This window comes from Spinacia oleracea, chromosome 4 (assembly GCF_020520425.1).
Source record: "Spinacia oleracea cultivar Varoflay chromosome 4, BTI_SOV_V1, whole genome shotgun sequence".
NCBI classification, from domain to species: domain Eukaryota; kingdom Viridiplantae; phylum Streptophyta; class Magnoliopsida; order Caryophyllales; family Amaranthaceae; genus Spinacia; species Spinacia oleracea.
The window spans coordinates 114323998-114345456 of NC_079490.1; the positions used below are offsets into that span (position 1 = coordinate 114323998).

The window sequence follows — 21459 nt, forward strand, 5'->3', positions numbered from 1 at the left end:
TGGGATCAACGCCCTCCTCCTAGTTAAGAAGTGGGCCCAAACTGCTGGCTCTGGCATAGGTATCCCGTCAAAGGGGCGGAAGACCATCTACAAAGAAACAAGTTCAATTGGAATACAAGAAATAGAAAATTCAAAACTTTCTAAGTACAAACATACCTTATCAAAAGATGTGGTCTGCAAAGCTTTGCAAAAGGTCTGCATGGTCACATGAGTGCGTAATGCGCCCCGCCAAGAAGCTGCAGACGGGTAAGTTGCATTGCCAAGGCAAGTAGGTGCCAAGCCAGGAAAATGCTCATACGCCCAAATCTGCAAACAAGCAAAGGGTCGGTCAAACCTACAAATACAAAGTACAAAGTACAAAAGGAGTCGTAAATACCTCCGGCACTTTCCACATGGCAGCATTACCAATTGGGTCAGAAAAGGTGATCCTCGAAGCATTCTTCATCTGATGTAAAAGATGGCCATATGCCAAGCTACCCCAACTAAGCCCGAGAACAAATCCCAAGTCCCTTAGAGGCTCCAAGTAGCGTATCTATAGGTTTTTTTTTTCGTACAATTGTACTTTACTTTTCGTAAAATTGTATATGTTGTATTTTTGAATTTCAAAATTCAAGTTAGGGGAATTTGATGAACCCCGATTAAGAATCATCAAGGACCTAAACTTTGCCCAGTTTATCGAAGAGGAAAACTCGTAGTTTTTACTTGGTTTTTTACAACCCCACCCGATCAAAGGGAGCCAAAATCTAGAGTTGTCCTAATGACGTTAACCGGTTTTGAACATTTGAAATATCAAAACTCAATATATAAAAGTCTACGTAAAGACCCCTACAACTTTCAAATATTGAACTTTGACGGAGTCGCCACAAAACATAGCAAGGGTCCCGTTTGGAAGGACCAAAGTTGACTATTTTTTTTGGACAAGGCATTGAATCTTGAAATCGAATGTGTGAGATTCGGGTATGAGAACGAACCGCTTATTTTGGTAGGCTTTAGAAATACATTCGAATATAAGACAATGATTGTTTTGCGAAATCCTAATCATGACACTAGGTTGATTGAATCATGCAGTTTAGAATCATTGAAATTGCTACTAGTACGTGATCACTTTTCTCTAAAGTTAATTTAAGGAACCTAAGGCCGGTTTGTCCAAAAATTATCTTCGTTAAGCGTGATGTAACCTTTTGTATTTTGTTGTATTTATAATTTTGGGTGATGAATGCAATAAACAAGTAAAGCATCATTACAAGTAGAAAATGAATTATTGAAATGCGTACAACACCATTTAGGTGCAAAACCACATCGCCTTAAAAATGGCGAGTAAAGGGTGCGATATTGAAATTGCAATCATAGTTATAATAAGAGCAATAATAATAGCAATCATCACTTAAGAAAAGTAAGCAGATAAAGATGCGTTATTTAAATTGCAATATTGAAATAGCACTATTGTATTTAAAATCCAAATGCCAAGAAACTTCTTTATAATAAGTGTGCCCGACACAGATCCAATTCTCCAAAAATCTTAACATTAGATGAGTTACTCATCTAACAGTGTCATTGATTTTGAACATTGAAATAGAACTTGAACTTGAAAAGGGAGGTTTAAAATCAAAGATTAAGAGATTTTATGCTAGAAAAATCTCATCTTTAACATACTCCATGATTTGAAATGTTCATGTTTAAAGAGAGTTTGCTCTCATTTAAACATCATTGAACTTGAACATTGAATTTTGTATTATGAACTTGAATGTTCATATGTTCTAGTTTAGAAAAGGGATTGCACTTTTCATAAACATCCTTGAAATTTTATAAAGGTTTGGATTTTGTGAGATTGTATGATGATTGTTGTAAAGAGAAAATCTTTCAAGAGTGAACGTTCCTCATTTTACTAATCATTTTTGAAAACAAAGCTTGAAACTTCCATTTGAATATTGAAATGGTGCTTGGAAAATCATTTCAGAAAGATTTCAAGAATGAAATTCTCCTAAAGATTGCACCTTTGTATATTTTCATAGTTTGTCATGAGTATGAACTCAAACATAAACATCATTGGAGTTTTGATCTTGGATTAGAAAGGTAGAAGATTAGAATTGATCATAGTAATTTAGAATAGGGATTCGGATTACCTTGTTAGGGTTAAGTTATGCCTTCGATTTGAATTCCCAATTGCTCTTGATATTAGGAAAATTGTAGGATTCTTGAAGTTTTGAAGATTGAATTGTATTTTGTATTGATTTGTGTTGAGAGGAAATTTCTGGATTATGACCTTGTATTAAAAATTTCTCCTCTTTTCCGGTGAAAATGAGGGGTTTATATAGGAGATTAACCTGCTACAGGACAAGCAGGCCAGCGCCTGGCGCTTGGGCAGCTCCCAGCGCTAATGACGTGTCGCAAAAGCCGACAAAAAAGGACGATGACACCGTCCTTTTTATAGTTGGCATCGTACCTTTTGTCCGATTTTTCTTTTTGCGCTCTTCTTGGAGATTAAGGAAAAGGTTTATGGCAAAAAAACCACCTTTTTGTATTCAGGATTTGAATTTGGACTCGCTTTTATGGGACGGGGGCCGGCATGCTCGGTTTTGTGGGTCGGCGCCCGTTTTTGGACTGCTTAATGGCATTTTGATTAGAAATATTCTTGTAAAACCAATGGAGAGGTCCATTGGGTGAGATTGTGTTTGAATTTTGAACTTGAATTTTGGAAATTGAATTTTGTACTGGGTTCCAAAATAGGAACGGGCTCGAGAGTTGGACTTTGGATATTGGATTTTACAATATATCTTAGCAATTGGGACCTTCGCACGAAGTTGCACCAACCATCTAACAAGGATAATGGTTTCGTCATCATCCCGTTAGGGGAGACACGAATTAGGTGTCTACAGTGTCAACACACGACTGTTTCTACCAGGAACCGCCAATAGGCATACAAGCACCAACAAGAAAATGCCACTACAACAAAAACAGGCTCTAGCGGCATTTATTCTAGACTTAGCCGGCATTTATATATGCCGCTATAACCTGTAGTGACATTTAATTAAATGCCGCAAGAAGCAACATCGTCCAAACATTGCGCGGCATTTAATAGTTTTGCTGGTAAAACCCCTTTTAAATGTCGCCTAAGACCCTTTTTAATATCGCACCTCATACCTGCCCTTTCTACCATATTCAGTTTATTATCGTTGCAAATTAGAATTTCTTTACATAAAGTTAAGCATATAATATAAAATTTTAACCAATATGAATTTGAGAAGTTGCATAAATGACATTTGACTTATATTTCATAAGCTCAAAGAGTATGGTTACAAAACAACATAGGAACTTACAAGATATATTATACAAAAAATATCCTAATAACTTGCATGAATGCGTAATAATCTACTACGGAGTACAAACTATACTTTCATTTAGCATGATTTTGCCATTACAATTGCAAAAGATTGGGAAGAAGACAGCATTGAAAATTTTCCAAAGTGGCGGCAGACAAATTCAAACTCTTAGAGATGACGTAGCCGATCAACATTCATCCCTTTTTATATCCATTGTCATTTGACTCCAAGAGACCTGGGAAATAAACCACCACCAAAATTAATCTGAGTTGTGAAAGGACACTACAAAAGCCTTGGTTATGAGCGTTGGTTCCACAATTAGTTTTCGCTTATTCAAGACGCTTTTTGTCGTCTATCGTTATCTAGACAATGAGAAGTGTTAGGTTATGATTCATATGACAAAACATAAATCATGCGGAAAAACCATAAAGCCGGGAAAGCATATTATTTACACATAATCATTTAGCATAGTTTAGATGCATACACTTTGTTGCGTGCCCTCCCTAGCTGCGCCCGAACCGAACAAGAACAAGTCTTTAGGACTCCAAGTGTCATCCCTCCGTAGATAGTCCACAGCACGTCCGGATCCGCCTTAAGCTTGACCAACTAGGATCGCCCTTAAGGTACTTAGAATTTTCGGCTATTGTAGGCCATTATATGACTGAATTTTTGCTCTCAAAAATCACTTTGAATACTTGAATACTCGATATAAATTATGAGCCCTTAACTCATATTTATAGACCATGGAATAAGTAATCAAATCCTACTAGGATACGAATTAATTAAATTAGAATCCTAGTAGAATTCTTATTTAATTAATTTATCTTTTAGGATTAGGAATTTTAATCATTAAACAAATCCTGTACTCTTTAGGTTTCGTATGTGAACACAAACTCTACACGAGCATGACCCGCAAGCGTGCAGGCCATGCCCGCGCACAACCCACACGCCCGCTCGGCCCACGCGAGCTACAAGCCCACGCGAGCTGCAGCAATGCTCGCAACCCATTGCTGCGTGCGCTGCGCGCGCTGCCATGGCCTGCTGGGCCTGGCCTTGCGCTGGGCCTGGCGTGGCCTTGGCTGTTCGTGTGGCGCGCTTGGCTTGCTGGGCGATGGTCTGGCTTCGTGCTGGGCCCTCGTCCGGCAGGCCTCGTCCGATGCTTATTCGTACGATACGCTTCCGATTAAATTCCCGGTTCCGAAATTCATTTCCGATACGAACAATATTTAATATTTCCGATTCCGGAATTATTTTCCGTTTCGAACAAATATTTAATATTTCCGTTTCCGGAATTATTTTCCGATTCCGATAATATTTCTGATTCTGACAATATTTCCGTTTCTGGCAATATTTCCGATTCCGGCAATATTTCCATTTCCGATAATATTTTCCGATACGTACCATGTTTCCGTTTCCGGCAACATCTACGACTTGGATAATATTTATATTTCCGATACGATCCATATTTCCGTTTCCGGCAATATCATCGTTTCCGGAGTATTCATTTCTTGCCTGTGACGATCTCAGCTCCCACTGAAACCAAGATCCGTCGATTCCGAATATCCATAGATGGAGTATTTAATGCCATTAAATACTTGATCCGTTTACGTACTATTTGTGTGACCCTACGGGTTCAGTCAAGAGTAAGCTGTGGATTAATATCATTAATTCCACTTGAACTGAAGCGGCCTCTAGCTAGGCATTCAGCTCACTTGATCTCACTGAATTATTAACTTGTTAATTAATACTGAACCGCACTTATTAGACTTAACATAGAATGCATACTTGGACCAAGGGAATTATTTCCTTCAGTCTCCCACTTGTCCTTAGGGACAAGTGTGCATTTCCTAATTCCTTTGTCGCTCGATGCTTGCTCTTGAACATAAGGTAAGAGTTGTCATCCTTATTATGTCCAGAGGTGTTCCTCGGTTTCAGAGTTCAACTGATCAAATAGACAGATAATCATAGCCTATGATTCATCCGAGCACGGCCATGCATTTCACAGTTTCTAGCTCTCCGAGTGGCCTTGTACAACTTTTAAGCATCTCATCCCGGTTTATGGGAGGACAATCCCAATCTTGCGATCTTGACATTAGACTTCGTTTGATAGGTGATTACCTGAGCGTTGCCTTTATAGCCTCCTTTTACGGTGCGACGGTTGGTCAATGTCAAAGCAACCAGTTCTCAAACAAGTAATCTCAAATCACTCAGGTATTGAGGATTTAGTGTCTAATAATTTTAATGAAATTTACTTATGACAGATTTTCATCTCCTACAGTAAAGTTTCATAGGTCTTGTCCGATACTAGTCTTCCCAAAGTAAGTATCTATGCAAATGATTATAACATTGCCATGTCCACATAGTTCAAGAAACAGAACTACTAGTCATCTTGCATTCTAATCGTTTAACGTTTTCTATTCGTCCAATTTTATAGAAAACTCCGACTAGGGACCATTTTCAACCTTTGACATTCAAGTTCACTTGATAGACATTTCTTAGTCACAGGACTGGTCCTGACAGTCTATTTTGAATATATCGCCAAATTGAAGGGACTCATCATTTAATAAACCACAAATTAAATGGAAAAATGAATTCTCTTCATTTATTGTGAATGATTAACCAATAATGTTTTACAAAGATTTAAACTCTAAAACTTTAAAACATTAAACAGGGATATCAAAGCCATTCTCCAATATGCTTGATTCCCATAGCTGTAGTGCGAGTTGTGCTTCGCCTGCGGCAGAGGTTTAGTCAATGGATCTGATATGTTGTCATCAGTTCCAATCTTGTTTATCTCGACTTCTTTTCTTTCAACGAACTCTCGTAGAAGGTGAAATCTACGAAGTACATGCTTGACTTTCTGGTGGTGTCTAGGCTCCTTTGCCTGTGCAATAGCTCCGTTATTATCACAATACAGGGCTATTGGTCCTTTAATGGAGGGGACTACACCAAGTTCACCTATGAACTTCCTTAGCCATATAGCTTCCTTTGCTGCTTCATGTGCAGCAATGTACTCCGCTTCAGTTGTAGAATCCGCAATGGTGCTTTGCTTAGCACTTTTCCAGCTTACTGCACCTCCATTGAGACAGAAGACAAACCCAGACTGTGATCTGAAATCATCTTTGTCGGTTTGGAAACTTGCGTCCGTATAGCCTTTAACAATTAATTCATCATCTCCACCATAGACCAGGAAGTCATCTTTGTGCCTTTTCAGGTACTTCAGAATATTCTTGGCAGCAGTCCAATGCGCCTCTCCTGGGTCTGACTGGTATCTGCTCGTAGCACTGAGTGCGTACGCAACATCCGGGCGTGTACATATCATAGCATACATTATTGAACCAATCAATGATGCATATGGAATCCCATTCATTCGTCTACGCTCATCAAGTGTTATTGGGCACTGAGTCTTGCTTAGAGTTATTCCGTGAGACATGGGTAGGTAGCCTCGCTTGGAGTCTGCCATCTTGAACCTATCAAGCACCTTATTGATATAAGTGCTTTGACTAAGTCCAATCATCCTTTTAGATCTATCTCTGTAAATTTTGATGCCCAATATATACTGTGCTTCTCCTAGATCTTTCATCGAAAAACATTTCCCAAGCCAAATCTTGACAGAGTTCAACATAGGAATGTCATTTCCGATAAGTAATATGTCGTCGACATATAATACCAGGAAAGCAATTTTTCTCCCACTGATCTTCTTGTATACACAAGATTCGTCTGCGTTCTTGATGAAACCAAAGTCACTGACTGCTTTATCAAAACGTATATTCCAGCTCCTGGATGCCTGCTTCAATCCGTAGATTGACTTCTTTAGCTTGCATACCTTTTTAGCATTCTTTGGATCCTCAAAACCTTCAGGCTGTGTCATAAACACAGTTTCTGTTAAAACGCCGTTTAAGAAAGCAGTTTTGACATCCATCTACCATATTTCGTAATCGTAATATGCAGCGATTGCTAACATTATCCGAATAGACTTTAGCATTGCAACTGGTGAAAAAGTTTCATCGTAATCCACACCGTGGACTTGCCTGTAACCTTTTGCAACCAATCTAGCTTTGAAAACTTCAAGTTTCCCATCCTTGTCCTTTTTCAGTTTGAAAACCCATTTGCTTCCAATGGCTTGGTAGCCATCTGGCAAATCGACCAAATCCCATACTTGGTTTTCAGACATGGAGTCTAATTCAGATTGCATGGCTTCTTGCCATTGCTTGGAGCTAGGGCTCATCATAGCTTGTTTGTAAGTCGCAGGTTCATCACTTTCAAGTAATAGAACGTCATAGCTCTCGTTCGTCAAAATACCTAAGTACCTTTCCGGTTGAGATCTATATCTTTGCGATCTACGCGGGGTAACATTTCTAGATTGACCATGATTCTCACCAGATTCTTCTAAAGATCTCTGAGTTTCATCCTGAATGTCATCTTGAGCATTCTCTAGAGTTTGTTGTTCGACTCGAATTTCTTCGAGGTCTACTTTTCTCCCACTTGTCATTTTGGAAATGTGATCTTTCTCCAAAAAGACACCATCTCGAGCAACAAACACCTTGTTCTCTGATGTATTGTAGAAGTAATACCCCTTTGTTTCCTTTGGATAGCCCACAAGGATACATTTGTTAGATTTTGGATGAAGTTTGTCTGAAATTAATCGTTTGACGTATACTTCACATCCCAAAATCTTAAGAAAAGACACATTTGGAGGCTTTCCAAACCATAACTCATATGGAGTCTTTTCGACAGCTTTAGACGGAGCTCTATTTATAGTGAGTGCAGCTGTATTTAGTGCATGTCCCCAAAATTCTAATGGAAGTTTGGCCTGACCCATCATTGACCTGACCATGTCTAGCAAGGTTCTGTTCCTCCGTTCCGACACACCGTTCCATTGTGGTGTTCCAGGAGGAGTCAATTCTGATAGAATTCCACATTCTTTCAGATGGTCATCAAATTCATAGCTCAGATATTCACCGCCTCTGTCAGACCGCAGTGCCTTAATCTTCTTGCCTAATTGATTCTCTACTTCACTCTGAAATTCCTTGAATTTGTTAAAGGATTCAGACTTATGATTCATTAGGTAGACATAACCATATTTACTGAAGTCATCAGTGAAAGTGATAAAGTAGCTGAAACCACCTCTTGCATTTGTACTCATTGGTCCACATACGTCTGTATGGATTAAACCCAATAGTTCATTTGCTCTTTCTCCAACTTTAGAGAAAGGTTGCTTTGTCATTTTGCCAAGTAAACATGATTCGCATTTACCATAATCCTCTAAGTCAAATGGTTCTAGAATTCCTTCCTTTTGAAGTCTTTCTAAGCGTTTCAAGTTTATATGGCCTAATCGACAATGCCACATATAGGTGAGATCTGAATCATCCTTTTTGGCCTTTTTGGTATTTATGTTATATACTTGTTTGTCGTGATCTAATAAATAAAGTCCATTGACTAATCTAGCAGATCCATAAAACATCTCTTTAAAATAAAACGAACAACTATTGTCTTTTATTAAAAAGGAAAACCCCTTAGCATCTAAGCAAGAAACAGAAATGATGTTTTTAGTAAGACTTGGAACATGGAAACACTCTTCCAGTTCCAAAACTAGCCCGGAGGGCAACGACAAATAATAAGTTCCTACAGCTAATGCAGCAATCCGTGCTCCATTTGCCACTCGTAGGTCGACTTCTCCCTTGCTTAACTTTCTACTTCTTCTTAGTCCCTGTGGATTGGAACATAAGTGTGAGCCACAACCTGTATCTAATACCCAAGAAGTTGAATTAGCAAGTATACAGTCTATAACGAAAATACCTGAAGATGGAACGACTGTTCCGTCCTTCTGATCTTCCTTTAGCTTTGGACATTCTCTTTTGTAATGGCCTATTCCATCACAATAAAGACAGCTTGATGTGGACTTGTCCTGCTTTGATTTAGCATCGCCCTTGGACTTTCCACTTTTCTTGAATGGTCTCCTTCTAGCCTTGAGTAAATCTTTGGCTTCACAGTCCAGTATTATTTCAGCCTTTCTGACAAGGTGAACAAATTCTGCAACTGTTTCTTCTCTTGGTTCACTTAGGTATAGTTGCTTGAAGCGACCATACCCACTGTGTAGTGAATTGAGCAAGATAGAGACTTACATCCTTTCGCTTATTGGTGTTCCTAGTAGACTTAGGCGATCAAAGTATGAACGCATAAGATCCACATGGAACCTTAGTGGGACGCCTACCCTCTGTTTAGTGCGAAGGAGCTGAACATGTGTTTCTTGGACTTCCATCCTATAACACCTGTTGGGAGAACTAACCTTTAGACCAGACATTGATTCAATCAACTCATGGATGTTCAGGTCCCTGTCCTCCGTGCTTCCACGACAGATATCCCTCTGATTCTTGATGAGCGTAAAAGGTTCATAGGCTACAAACCTTCTAGCCCAATCATCAGGGATATTGTTCAGCATGAGACTCATAACCTTTTTGAGATCCGCATCCCAGGCGTAAAATCTCTCAGGGGTCATGTCTCTGGCATAGTAGCTTGGCATGGGATTGGTCAGTACATACTCAAGTCCATTGAGTTTGACTATTTCAACTAGCTTAGCTTCCCATTCAAGAAAATTTGCTAGGTTCAGCTTGACCATAAGCTCAGAACCCATGATGATGTTTTGATTGTTGTTTGCCATAGTTAAAACTACAATTGAAAAGAATAAACAAATAAATAACCATTCACAGTTTCTCTTAATAAACTTAAATTCTAGCATACATGCATAATTCAATGTCCATTAAGCATTTTATTCAAGTTATGTGTTCCGGCAGGTGTGAATAAAATGATTCCAAGATCCTAAAATCATTGAAGAACTAAGCACAGTTTGTCGACTCAATTCTAAAATATCTTAGGTAAGCAAAAGCCTTTTGCTAATAGTCTAGAAACTATTCTTGGTTGATAGGTACGTCTAAGAACTTATTAGGTAAACCTATCGATTTTGCCACGACATAAAAGGACTCCTTACTTATATCGTTGAGTTTCACCAAAACTAACATGTACTCATAATTATTTGTGTACCTTGCCCCTTTAGGACCAATAAGTAACACCTCGCTGAGCGAAAACTATTACTAGATTGATGTAAAGGATATCCAAGCAAGTGTATATTTTGGCATGGCACCTTTTAACTCAATTTTTAAGTTTGGAACTTAAGGCTCTTACTATGTTGGTTAGATTTTAAGTGAACTAAAATCCTTAATCATGCAACATAATCAAGCTTTGATCTCATGCATTTTAAGACATATTTAAAAGCAATAAATAACTTAAAACATGCATAAGATAAATGTGATCTAGTATGGCCCGACTTCATCTTGAAGCTTTAACTTCAAAGTCCGTCTTGAAAATCTCCGTGGGAGGCACCATTTTCTTCAAATAGGATAAGCTATAATTAAAACTAATTACAACTATTTGATGGTACGCAGACCATATTTGAATTGAAAAACAACTTTGGTACTTTAGACCAATTACATTCAAATTAATGGTACGCAGACCATATTTTCTATCCTATTTGGGCCATACTAGTCACTTCATAACCTGCAAAACAGTACATATACAATATATACCATTCACCCATTCATTATCATGAATGGCCCACATAGCTGGTTAGTAAAACACATTATGCATCACATAAACATTTGCAGCAATTAATCAAGGGCACCAATAATCTACAAATTATTCAGTCCTTATTAATTCTAATCAAGTTGTTTTAACCTTAAGGATTTGTAGACCTAATCAAGAGTTTATGACTAAAAAAGGGCTCCCACTTAAACCAATAAATTCATATGTTTACTAATTTTAAACATAAAAATGTATTTCTAGTCTAACCGGAAACATACAAATTTAATTAAAATTTAAAGCTCATATAAATTTATAATTGAATCCATAAATTTAATTTAATTTCAGTCGTATTTAAATTAATTCATGATTTTAATTTTATTAAAATAATTAGAATAAATAAAATTTATTATAATTACAATATTCAAAATTAAAATCCAAGAAAATAATTTAAATTATTAATTTTAAAATTAATTAAAATTACGTAAACTGAAAATCTCAAATTAAAATTTCAAAACGATCTAATCGCAACGCAACAACCCCACGCAACGCACGCCCATGGGCCACACGCACACAGCCATCGTTGGCCATGTGCGCGCAGCCCATGCGCTGCGTCGCATCGCTGCTGCTCCCCATCGCAAGGCATCAATCGAACACGCGAGCTGGTGCTCGCTGCGCGCGCCAGCGCTCGATGCACGCGAGCCATCGCTCGCTGCGCTCGCTTGCCAGCGCTCGATCCATGCGAGCCATCGCTCGCTGCGCGCCTGCCTTTCCCGCACGCAAGCTTGCGCTCATCGCACGAGGCAGCAGTATGCGAGCTGGCGCTCGCTGCGCGCGAGCCATCGCGTTGTGCGTAGCGCTCGTGGCACGCGAGCTTGCGCTCGCTGCGCGCGAGGCTCCGCATGCTTGCGCGAGGCAGTGCGCGTTGTGGCGCAGCACGCTTGCTGCCCACACGCGACTGCTCGTGCCTTGCTCTCGCCCCTGCCCACACGCCCATTGCTCACAGCCCACGACACAAGGCAGGGCTGCTGCCTTGTGCTCGTGCACCATGCCCTTGCTCGCTGCATTAGTACCGCATGGGCGACGAGCTCCCTTGCTCGTCGTCGCATGCCCGCACTATACAACACCCCTTAAGGGTAACACGTAGCGTCCATTGCTTTGTGCGTGCAAGTTATATGAGCGAGTCGCATAAAAATAAAAAATTTATATTCAAAATTAATGACAAATTAATAAATAATATTAATTTCATAAGGTAAGGGCGAAAAATCAAAAATTTATTATTTAATTGATTTCCGATTAACATGGATTCAAGTCTAGGTCATAAAAATTTAAAATTTAACATAAATTTACAATTTTTATGGTGGTTTTTAATCATAGGTATCTAATTAAATTATAACTAATTATGAAAATCAAATTAATTCTAAATTATTCCAATTTTCAACAAATTAATCATAATTACAAATTAGATTGCATAATTAACAAGGCTAGGCATTCAAACTTGTTAAACATATACAGTAGGTCAATCAAAAATTCAAGATTTATCAACAAGAATCGCAAATATTTAATTTAACATCTTAAATTTACGAAATTTTGCATTCGAAAAACTAAAACCTCCGAAAAGTCATAGTTAGGCTTCGAATTTGAGAATTCTGGGTTCGGCCGAAAAAAACTACTTTTGTCAAAATTTTAGAATGCCTTTTACATGCGGAATTGACACAAAAATCACTGGATTTGGATGAGTAACGAAGAAACTGCCGAAAAACTGCGTACGTAAAATAAACGCAATTTGCAATTAATTAACAATTACGAAAATTAATCACCCCTTTTTAATTCTTGCAAATTTGTAATATTTAACCATGTTTATGCAATTTAGATTATGAAAATAATAAGAGGCTCGTGATACCACTGTTAGGTTATGATTCATATGACAAAACATAAATCATGCGGAAAAACCATAAAGCCAGGAAAGCATATTATTTACACATAATCATTTAGCATAGTTTAAATGCATACACTTTGTTGCGTGCCCTCCCTAGCTGCGCCCGAACCGAACAAGAACAAGTCTTTAGGACTCCAAGTGTCGTCCCTCCGTAGATAGTCCACAGCACGTCCGGATCCGCCTTAAGCTTGACCAACTAGGATCGCCCTTAAGGTACTTAGAATTTTCGGCTATTGTAGGCAATTATATGACTGAATTTTTGCTCTCAAAAATCACTTTGAATACTTGAATACTCGATATAAATTATGAGCCCTTAACTCATATTTATAGACCATGGAATAAGTAATCGAATCCTACTAGGATACGAATTAATTAAATTTAAATCCTAGTAGAATTCTTATTTAATTAATTTATCTTTTAGGATTAGGAATTTTAATCATTAAACAAATCCTGTACTCTTTAGGTTTCGTATGTGAACACAAACTCTACACGAGCATGACCCGCAAGCGTGCAGGCCATGCCCGCGCACAACCCACACGGCCGCTCGGCCCACGCGAGCTACAAGCCCACGCGAGCTGCAGCAATGCTCGCAGCCCATTGCTGCGCGCGCTGCCATGGCCTGCTGGGCCTGGCCTTGCGCCGGGCCTGGCGTGGCCTTGGCTGTTCGTGTGGCGCGCTTGGCTTGCTGGGCGATGGCTTGGCTTCGTGCTGGGCCCTCGTCCGGCAGGCCTCGTCCGATGCTTATTCGTACGATACGCTTCCGATTAAATTCCCGGTTCCGGAATTCATTTCCGATACGAACAATATTTAATATTTTCGATTCCGGAATTAATTTCCGTTTCGAACAAATATTTAATATTTCCGTTTCCGGAATTATTTTCCGATTCCGATAATATTTCCGATTCTGACAATATTTCCGTTTCCGGCAATATTTCCGATTCCGGCAATATTTCCATTTCCGATAATATTTTTCGATACGTACCATGTTTCCGTTTCCGGCAACATCTACGACTTGGATAATATTTATATTTCCGATACGATCCATATTTCCGTTTCCGGCAATATCATCGTTTCCGGAGTATTCATTTCTTGCCTGTGACGATCTCAGCTCCCACTGAAACCAAGATCCGTCGATTCCGAATATCCATAGATGGAGTATTTAATGCCATTAAATACTTGATCCGTTTACGTACTATTTGTGTGACCCTACGGGTTCAGTCAATAGTAAGCTGTGGATTAATATCATTAATTCCACTTGAACTGAAGCGGCCTCTAGCTAGGCATTCAGCTCACTTGATCTCACTGAATTATTAACTTGTTAATTAATACTGAACCGCACTTATTAGACTTAACATAGAATGCATACTTGGACCAAGGGCATTATTTCCTTCAAGAAGAGTCGAGAATTCACGTGCAAACCACGTGATAATCTCTAATTAGCTATCGTTGCCTGCAACTTCACCTTTTAGGGGAAAAGAAAAACCGCCTCAACTCACTAATCGATTACCCCTCAGGCCCTCACCACCTCTCATCTCCTGCTAAAGAATCTCAGATCTAATCTCCTCTCATTGGAATTGTAAGCTCTTTCATGTAGCTTCCTCATTTATCTTCTCTTGGGCTTGTATTTCTCTGTCTCACCTCTTTCATTGTTTTTAATTTCATTCTCTGAATTTGTAGATCTTGTTCGGCATGCCAATGGTTATTTATCATCTTCTACCTTGTTGGTCTTGTGAAAGGTAAAATAATTTTTTGTTCACAAGTTCTTTTCTTTAACTTTTTAATTTTCGTTCTTTTTTGAAATCTGAATTTCTAGGGTTTTAGGTATTTCTTTCCAGTTGAATCATATTGTTTGATTTCGTTCTTCTAATATAATTGGTTTAGACCCGAGTAATTTTGGATTCACTCTTTAAATTGGGTTTAGATTTGTCTTTGTTGAGTAGAAATTTGCGATTCTAGCCCTAATTTGTGTTAATTTTTTCGTTTTTGACTGTTGTTGAAATCTTTGTTCTTTTAATCTTGATATTCTATCATGATTGAGAGGTAAATTTTGTTCGATTTAAAGGACCCAATAAGCTTAAGATTTTGACATAATGTTTTGCACTATATGTGCTTAATGCTGGCTATAATTGAGCTGCTTTCCTCTTGATTAGTTGTATCTATGCCTTCTGTCTACTGTTGTTTCTTTAAATTACTACGAGTACAAGAATACATTTATTTTCCAGCCTCGTACAGGCCAAATTTAGTCCGTGTGTGTTGTGAGGCTTGTTTGTATTTGGGTCTTGCTTAATGTTTTTGAGTGTAATAAGAAGCACTAGAGAGAACCTAAACCTTGACCCTTCGTGATGTAAGATCAGGTAGAAACTTTGATGTTTGATTCATGATTTTTTAACATTTAGTAACATTAGCTCTTTTTCATTGAATATCTTAGGAGTTGTGATTATGTTGTTCTGTGCCTGAATTCGGTGCTTCGACAAGTTTGCAGTTGCAATTGAGGAAATTTTGAGCTTGGAATGGGACTTTTAGATGGGCTCCATGTCCCTTCTAACAAAGTTGTAAGTATACAATGATTTACTCAGGGTAGAACTTGTTATTTCGTCCTTCATCTTTACATATTACTCTGTGAAATATGGTGTGATGTCATGTGATGATGCTACAATTTATAATTTGTATTTCTGGGGAAGCTTTGCCACACTTCGTATTGCTTACCTACTAAATGTTGCGCACAAAATCTACTCGTTATTATGGACCTGTTTGCAATGTGTGATTCATTCATAGTGGACTTATTGATCTTCTTAGTAATCAGTAGTCAATAAGTTTGGAACATTGTTTATCTTATTGGAACATTGCAATGCGTGATTGATTCATAGTTTGGAGCATTGTTTATGTTTGAAAAGATGATATCTTGTTATTGGCTTTGTTTTAGAGTTGTTTTCATGTCTAATTAGTCTATTCCCACTTCATTATTGTATTTGAAAATTATGTTATCATTTCCATCCCAGGGTCAGCCAGGTGCCCCTCCTTCTCTGGCTCAGGGACGGCTCCGTATGCAGTAGAAGGTGTAATGAGGCGTAGTAGGCGGTTAGGTTTTGGCCAGTGATTTCTGATCCATGTATACATGGGTTTGAAATTGGCCGAGTTCCGGTCGAGGGGTTTCAACCAATATAGCATTCTAATTGTCAGGTCTAAGATAATGTAAGCTATAAAACTAACTTGCATAATAAAGCTCTAATCTTAGTTTTTCTCAAAAGTGAAGCTTATGTTTTCCAGAGTTTGATAGTAGATATTTTTCTCAAGCAAGGGTTTTCTCTGTACAAATCCATTCTAATATTGTCGTACGCCTTGTTATTGTTTTGTGGTTTACTTAATTGCATTCAGTGCCCTTTTTTTGTTTATTCGAATTTTGTTTCTTACGCTCCGTTTAGTCCTACTCTATAGAGAACTTCTTTCTTTTACAAGTTTTCAATATTTAATCCTGTTTATCTTTCTTCTTCAGGGTTGATCAATAACTTGTAACAGTGGTGCCGTATAACCTCAAGAAAATTATGGTTGTTCCCAATGGGAAAGAAATGATAGACATTGTTCTATCTCGAACTCAAGGTTAAACCCCATCAGTTGTCCACAAAGGTTATGCAATTTCTCGTCTTAGGAAGTTTTAAATGAGGAAAGTCAAATGCACACAACAGAACTTTCGTGAAAAGCTTTCTGCCATTATTGATGAGTTCCCTAGGCAGTTTTAAATGAGGAAAGTCAAATCCACCCTTTTTATGGAGATCTCCTCCATGTTCTTTACTATAAGGATCACTACAAGCTTGCCCTTAGACAAGTGAATACTGCAGGAAACCTGATTTCAAAAATCTCCAGGGATTATGTTAGGTTGTTGAAGTATGGTGACTTACTCTACAGATGTAAGTGTCTTAAAGTTGCTGCTCTTGGTCGAATGTGCTCTCTGTGGAATTGTATGCTCTTCACATAGCTTCATTATTTGTCTCTATGCAGGTTGTATTTCTCAATCTATTTTCTCAACTTGCAGACCTTGTTCGTCCATATTAATGGTTTTATCATCTTATATGATGTAGGTGGTCTAGCACAAGGTAACAACAAAATTTCCTCCTTGTTTTTGTTTAATTTTTCGTTCTTTTTTCAAATTTTGGATATCTAAGGTTTTTAGGTAGTTTTATTTGCAGCTGAAGTACTAGCAAGAGTCGGCCCATTAATTAAGAGCATGTGAAGCTTTATATCATAGTACATAAAAGTAAAGGGGAAAAGCAGTAGCATCAGCTGAAATGTAAGATGCGCTGTCTGCTTACAACAAAAACAATCCACTCCTAATTGACTTTAGAATATGATGGTTTAACAATAAAACAGATATTATTATCTAGAAATATTATGCGGTGAGAGGGGAGGTGATCAAACATTCAAACCGACATGTTTCTATTGAAATTGCAAAGAGAATGTTCTTTGTATGCCCTGGAGGCCTTGATATGTATTTGGCAACTTAGAGCACTAGGTTAGAGAAATAAAATTCTTCTCTTTCTGAATTCTGAAACAAGGCCGCTGAACTTTCTTTTGAAAAAAGGGCTTCTTAAGACATGCTTGGAATAAAGGTTCAGTTAAATGCTACATCCATTTGTCCATTGTAGAAACTACCATAGGTCGTAAACTATTATATATTAAGAAAATAAGATTTAAAAGTAAAAATGTTATGGTCTTAAAGCTATTGACCCCATTTTCGTTTTTACTATATATTTCATGTTTCTACTAAATTATTATTATTGTTCATTGCTACTAGATACCCTGGTATAGCTGTTATTGTAGTGGTGTACATGTCAGAAGCTAGGAAAAAATGAAACTGGTATAGATGATAATAATTTTGACTCCGACTCTACCTAGTCAAGCAATGAAAATGCGAGTTTATGAATGTTATAATTTTATGTTGTACATAAAAAAAATCTTCTGGTATTTCATGATTCGTGTAGCAAAGAGTAAATGTATATGATAGCTTGATCAGGGTTTTATACAAGGGACATTCAACCATTCAGATTTGAAACAATAGGTTTATATAATGTATTTGCAGGGGCTAATATGGTTTATTTTTATCATCTGTACGTATGAACTATGAAGTAGACAAGTTGATAAGAAGGGAATCAACCCTCGTCTTTTATTAGAGTTAGAATTTATTGTTTCATTGTTGTTTTGGTTGATTTCCGATGACGGGTGATTTGGATTTCCAACTCATGCTTATTTCATTTTGTTTTTTCTTTGAAGATCGTTCAACATGATAAGGAGCGACATGAGAATGAAGGTCATGACACTTGCGCTTAGAAGCTACTACCACTAATAGATCCTAGTTTTTGTAGGATTTAGTTCTTCGTTTTAGTAGATACAATTTGTGTTTTTTATTATGTTTTGGACTATTTAGTTAGTAACATATTAGTAACATTATCATGTACTATGGATTTTAACGCACTACGTACTTCTAGATTTTTGTAAGTATTTTTAATGTTACGTTGATCGAAGACCAATTATTTAAAATTCAAGTTTCAGTTCTTGTTACTTTAATTTTATGATGAATAAAGTTAATTTATTATATTATATATAAATATATAGGTAAAATAAAAAATCATACAAAATAAATTTGGACAACTTTTGATGTGGTGATAGAGGGTTTTAAGCGTCAAGAATGTTAAATAGTAAATGTTTCACGAGGCGGGAAAATGGATAGTCATGACGCAAAAAACATATATTTGGACGCCTAAAACCGTCGGGATTCTCGACGCCAACCATAAAATGGGGACACTAAAAATCATCCAGAATATCGACGGGGAAAAGCGCCAAGAAAATTCTCGACTCGCTTTCTGTCGACACTTTCCTAAAGCGTCGAGCAAAGATTTCTCGACCCTTATAGGCGTCAAAAAATGGTTTAAAAAGCGTCGTAAAAGCGCGGGATTTGTAGTAGTGTGTACACAACTTAATTATGAAGCTAACAATAATTGGTTAAGCAAATTTTGTAATTAGAATTCATAAAATCAATGTCAACTAAATCAAACCAATTCCCCCAATTCACAAAATTAAACAAACTGTTAAGTTAATCATAAAATTAACAAAAAGCAAGCTCGAATCTTTGACAATTAATTACCTCAATTAGTTGTGTCTTCCACGATACGGGATGCTAATTTTTGGACGATATATTTCTACTCAGATTTCCTCATTTTATTGTATTCACTTGAGGAAAACACTTTGAATTCTTCCAATCACAACATCAAATGTAGTCCTATATATATAATCCAATCAAAAAATAATCAGAAAATTCACTAATCCGAAGTCTAGAATAAAACTGAACAAAAATGAAAAAACATGAACAATTAAATTAACCAAGGCTTGCTATAACTCCAATAGAAATTATACTTACAGTAACTGAAGCATCAAAAAAAAATTGACGAAATCACTTCATCATAAAGAAAAAGAATCGAATTAGTAGAGCAAATTTTATCAAAGAAACGAAAAATTTAATTGACGGAAAAAAAAACCCTGAAACCCTAACATAAATCAGTACTATAAATTAGAAACAAAAATAATCGAATCAAATGAAAGTAAGGACGAAAATGGAGAACCAAATAGATGGAGATTTAACGGCTAGAGATGCAGTGAAGAACAGTGAGAAGGGAAAGGAGATCTAGCGGCGTGAAGGGAGTGAGAGAATAGAGATTAAAAGGGTATCATGACCTAGATTTTTCCTTCAGCATAAATGTTTTGGGCTTGGGGCTGGGTGCAATTAATCCCGCGATTCTATTTTCGAGCTTGGGCGGCATTTAATTAAATGTCAGCTAAAGCTACATTTTAGAATGATAAGTACACGATTTAGGTGGCATTTAGTAAAAATGCCGCTAGAATAATGCCGCTATACTGTTATTTTGTTGTAGTGTGCGAACCCTCTACTCTGTCGTTGCTCCAGGAAACCCATTACCAGTTAGAATCTGCATCAAACCACATGAGTTGCTCCCCGGCGACAATCTTCCCACAACGGGACCCAACAGATCTCCAACACTCGGACTGCTCCATGTGCACTCCTGAGTGAAAACTGAAGGAAATGTGTCCTTCACCCAAGGTGCATTAGTCTAATACCAAGGTTCAGATTAATTACGAACAATTAATTCAGTGAGATCAAGTGATCGGAACAGCTAGCTGGAGCAATGCTTCCGATCAGTGAGTTCTAATCTATATTGGGATCACAACTTACTCTTGACTGAACCTATAAGGTCACACCAATGGAATGTAACAGATCACCGGATTAAATGAATCGAAAATTCATTTAATAACTTTTCGGGAATAAGTTTGGAAAAAAATAATATACGATACGACCTTGGATCGGAATCGTATCTCGTATCGCGAATATTCGTAAGCTAGGCGAAACGAATAATCGTATCGTACGACGGTGATTCGTCGTATATGATACAATAAATAATAGTCGTAAGGCGTTCGTCGCGAATATGAGCCGCAACGGAGCTGTCGGCCCGTCGAGCCAAGTGCGCATGCACGCAAGGCCCAATGAGCCAGCAAGCTCGTGTGAAGTAAGCAAGCCAGCCCGCGGCACAGCATGTGTGCGCACAAAGGGCAGCAGGCAGCGAGCAAAGCAAGCAAAGGGCCGCGGCCCATTGCTGCTTCTCAGCTGCTGTGGGCTTCGGCCACGACTGAGCTTGCGTGTGGCCGGTCAAGGCCTTATGTCTTTGCCGGTTACAAAAATATAACCTTAGGGTTATATTCCAAACACTCTTAGTTGTTTTTCCTAACCTAAACCTAATTCAGAAATTACGTAGTTTCAGTTTTGCTCTCTACACAATTAAAACTGTTATTCCCAAAAAGCAAACACTCTTGAATATTGTCTGAGCTACGATTATCAAGACGGATCTGAACGTGTCAGTGAAACAAATAGAGGAACGACAATTAGAGTTCTTTGTTCGTGTTCGTTTATACTAAACTCGAGAAAACACGCTTCGAATGTAAGTTTGCTTAATATGTGCTTTATACATGTTTCTTGGCTTTGGGCATGTTCCGCACATGTTATATGTTTTTAGTTGTATTCCCCTACAGTGGTATCATGAGCCTTATGTATTCAAAGCATTTATTAGCATGATTATATGTTTTTGTATGATTGTCGAATTTTCTTATATTTTTCGTAATTTTTTCGAATGTTTCTGGATTATTGGATAGATCGCAAGAAACAGTTCTGAATTCAAAATTGTCATAATTTCAATTTTTCTGACCCTATTCTGATTGAAAACGATTTTCTAAGATAAAATCGTGTGAATAGAATTGCAAAAACAGGCCTCAAAATATTAGTTTTTGGGCGTTTTTGTTAATCTACGAATCAAATTAACAAATTCGGAAAGTTTTTCAATTAATTGGACGACCTAAACTAGTTGGAATTTTTTCCCTAATGCTGTTGGGTATATTTTAAAATTATGGTAAAAATTTCGGCCATAAATGTTAAGTATAAACCCTAATTTCACTTTCCCCAAATTCATAAAATTTTAGTTCGCTAATTGATTTTTTAAATAATTTAGATCTGGAAATTTTGTTAATTGGGAAATGGAATATAATTTCATATAAAGTGGAAGTATTTAAAAA

The 21459-nt window shown here is 37.6% G+C and overlaps 1 long non-coding RNA gene across 4 annotated transcripts; it reads left to right on the top strand.

Annotated features, from left to right (window-relative positions):
* The first annotated feature begins 14251 nt into the window (after nucleotides 1–14251).
* Nucleotides 14252–18387, top strand: LOC110787035 (uncharacterized). 4 transcript variants are annotated; one of them, XR_008932975.1, is made up of 8 exons: nucleotides 14252–14410; nucleotides 14512–14570; nucleotides 15263–15386; nucleotides 15834–16026; nucleotides 16328–16739; nucleotides 16831–16925; nucleotides 17019–17119; nucleotides 18100–18387. It is a non-coding gene; the product is annotated as an uncharacterized lncRNA (long non-coding RNA). The 4 variants fall into 4 exon arrangements; XR_008932972.1 differs by lacking the exon at nucleotides 17019–17119; XR_008932973.1 differs by lacking the exon at nucleotides 17019–17119 and having other exon boundaries at nucleotides 15317–15386.
* The last annotated feature ends 3072 nt before the right edge of the window (nucleotides 18388–21459 follow it).